A 3,558-nucleotide genomic window follows, 5' to 3' on the forward strand; every position below is an offset into this window, starting at 1 on the left:
CGCACCATTGAAGAACTCAAAAAACGATGGTACGACTTGCGCAGTTGGGCTAAGGTGCGCATAGCTGACCGCCTGAAGGAGGCAAAGAAGACAGGAGGGGGAACACCAACAGACACTGGGAACACTCCCATGGAGGACTTGATTGAATCCACCATCCAGCCAGAAGCTGTTGTTGGTGTGACCCAGCTGGACACGTCCGGAGCAGCAAACACATCTGAAGGTAAGATGAATGTATGTTTTCTTAGTGTTACAAAATGTAAAGGTAGAACTCGACCACAGCACAGCCCAAGTGCAGACCCTGAACATCCAGTACACAATGCATTCAGTAGGTGAGGGGCATTATGGGAGATGTAGTCAGGTCAAGCAGTTAAAATGTCAAATCTCAGAGTAACAACCCAAAAAAGCTTAATAGAGTATAAAATCATTTACAAAGGCAGAAATTTATTACTGTGCAATTAATATCACAGACATGAAATAATACAGTGTTGCACTGTTTCACCTCACAGATGCACAACGTGTAGAAGATGTGGATAGCGATTCCCCAGACATGCAGGACACCAGCGCAGGTGAACAGATGGACACACCTGTGGTGCAAATAAATCCCTCACGTCCAACAAAGTCACGCAGGGCTACTGTTCCATCCCTAGTCACCATGGAGTGTGAAGATGATGAGGCTGATGCAACACCAGGTGGCAGCCATGGCCAGACAACTTCCATCACACAAACACAACCACAGGTCCCCAGAACTAATCACAGAGCCCGGCGTAGGAGAGGAAGAGCACTCAGGACACAGCAGGAGGAGCAACCAAGTGATGTCTGGGGTGGTCTTGAGGGACAGATGCTCCGTATGCAGCGCCTGCAGACAAAAAACACACGATTAGTACAATTGCAAGTTGGCAAGATGGCTAGCAACATAGCAGTACTGTCAGAAAGTGTGCAGCAACTGAGCAAGGTGATGCATGAGGGAAATGTATCCCAGAAGAGACAGCATCGTCAACTAATGCTGCAATTGAAAATGTTTGCTAAATCAAACAATAGATTGGCCACGACAACTGCACTGCTGGCACGTAGGGCTGTGACCATGCAAACTGAAATGTGCCATTGGAGCGGCGATGTGGCTAAAGCACTGGACCAGGTCACCAATGCAGTTGATTTGCTAAATGCTTCCACAATTGCGGCCAACAATTCCACGCCCGAAGAGGGTAGTGAGGGTGGCTCAAGCCTAAGTAGTGTGGCAGTTCCAGTCCGCACTGCAGGAAGACGCAACACACGCAGCAGTACCCCCGCCGCTTCCAACATAACGGATGACAATGCTGGGTCTGACAGGCGTCTGGGTGTTCGTGGGAAAAAGCGCTAGACTGGCATGTACAAGTGCATTCCACTATGGTGACGTAACCATTTATTTGGATTTGACTTTTCACAGAGTGACAAGTGAATTGACATTTGCAAACCACTTATGTCCATTGCACTGGTCAGATTACAAGTGTGCTTGAACACTCATGGCAATTTTATTTAATTAAAGAATACTCTGATAGCAATAGTCAGTTTCTGTGTCATCATTACTCACCTCAGAAATAATTTTGTGTGATGTCAAATCTTCTCCTACGCCCTTCTGCTGCGCCTGCCCCTTGTGCTGCATGGTGTTGTGGCACTTGCTGGTTCCCATCCTCCGAATCGCTGTCAGACACCTCGATGTCCATTCCTCCCCTTGTCGCTATGTTGTGCAGCATGGCACATGCCGCTACTATCTTGCAGCATTGTTCAGGGTTGTACTTCAGTGCTCCACCGGTCTTATGTAGACATCTGAATCGGCTCTTCAACAGCCCAAATGTGCGCTCTATGATGTTCCTTGTCGAAATATGTGCTGCATTGTACCTCTGTTGATTGGCAGTTGTGGGATTGAGGTAAGGCGTCATTAGGTAATTACGCAAGGCGTATGCGCTGTCACCTACATGTAATGGAGCAAAGAGTCAGTGGCAGCTTCACATTGACATACGTACAATGACAGTGATAAACTATAACACATATTTACCAAGCAGATGTCCCTCTCCAAATTCTCCCCTGACAAGACGGGTGTGTATGCCACTTTGCCTGAAGATATAAGAGTCATGTGCACTCCCTGGAAATTGCGCAACAATGTCAGTGATAATGTTTTTGGCATTGCAAACAACCTGAATATTGAGGGAATGGTAAGATTTCCTATTTCTATATATATATTCCTGTGTTGCAGGGGGACATATTGCAACGTGGGTGCAATCAATACAACCCAAAACATGTGGGAAACGAGCTATCTGGTAGAACTCCTGTTTGGTTTTTGCAAGGTCAAGCGCGGTGGTAGGGAACTTGATATGAGACCCGATCACGGCCATCATGGCATCAAGGAATGCTTTCAATATTCTTGAAAGTGCGCTTTGTGACACACCTCCCGCAACAGCAATGACCCCCTGAAAACTGCCTGACGCCAGAAGGTGTAGGCAACATAGGACCTGCACATGCGTTGGGATGGCATTGGTCCTACGTGTCTGTCGTTGCATTATGGGGTCCAATTCATTGATTAGGTCATGGATCATTGCTGCATTGAGCCTATACTTGTCGTATATCTCATCCTCTTGCTGGCCTAGCAAAGTTATGCGGACTCTGAAGATGCGCTCATTCATTCGCCTCCGTCTCTGTGCGGCAGCCTGCAGCCTCATCCTCCTCGCCATCAGGTAAATCCCTGCCATTGTGAACAGTGCTGGCTCATTCTGGGTGTGTTTAAATGGGTTTCAGTTGGTTTTCACCTGTCTGTGATTTGCACTCATGATTACCACCTGGTTGTGATCCTTCTTATTTAGCGATCGCTAATTTGCGATTTTCATGGAAATCGCTATTTGCGATTTGTCATGCATACATTTTGCGATTCGTTGTTTGCGATTCGGTAATTGGGACACGCTAATACCGATTCGCTATTTGATTCGCAGAATGTTTTGCGATTCCTTATATTTGCGAAAAAATGGATTTTCGCAAATATACAGTTGATGCATTTCAACACTGACTTTTGAGATCGCAAACGGCCTATTTTTGCGATTCGCACCCTTTGCGATCGCAAAAAGGTTTGATGCATGTGCCTGAATGAGCCTGAGGTTATGAAGGCTGGTCGCAAAGCAGTCACAGTATTTTTTGTACTCCTGTTCCTTAGGGACCCCATCTTCTTTTTGTGCTGCCTGTAGTGTGCTGATGTAGTGATCCGCGGAATGTTGATTTTTTCCAACTATTTAATTTCATGTAATTCTACAAATGTTTCTGAAACTAAGGTGGCTTGAGGGTAACTTATGTCACTTTTTCAGTGGATATCTTCCTTGCTTGAGAATGATGTTGCATCATACCGGTATGAGACTAGAAGAAGAAGATTTCTCTAGCCAAGGCATTATCTGTGCAAACCCGTTTGTCACTGGTATCTTGGTGACATAGCCATGCATAGTGCAAACTAGCTAAAAAACAGATATGCAAAATTGCATAATTTAAAAATTTGAAAAATGTCACAAATTTTGCATAACACAGAATTCAGGAATTCCACGA

General features: G+C 45.6%; 1 long non-coding RNA gene across 1 annotated transcript; it reads right to left on the reverse strand.

The window, feature by feature from the left end:
- Positions 1-421: 421 nt before the first annotated feature.
- Positions 422-1,950, reverse strand: LOC146776138 (uncharacterized). Its single transcript, XR_014972418.1, has 2 exons — positions 1,568-1,950; positions 422-856 (listed from the first exon to the last, which is right to left on the reverse strand). It is a non-coding gene; the product is annotated as an uncharacterized LOC146776138 (long non-coding RNA).
- Between the last annotated feature and the right edge of the window lie 1,608 nt (positions 1,951-3,558).

The sequence above is a fragment of the Triturus cristatus genome, chromosome 12, assembly GCF_964204655.1.
Source record: "Triturus cristatus chromosome 12, aTriCri1.1, whole genome shotgun sequence".
In the NCBI taxonomy this organism is placed as follows: Eukaryota; Metazoa; Chordata; class Amphibia; order Caudata; family Salamandridae; genus Triturus; species Triturus cristatus.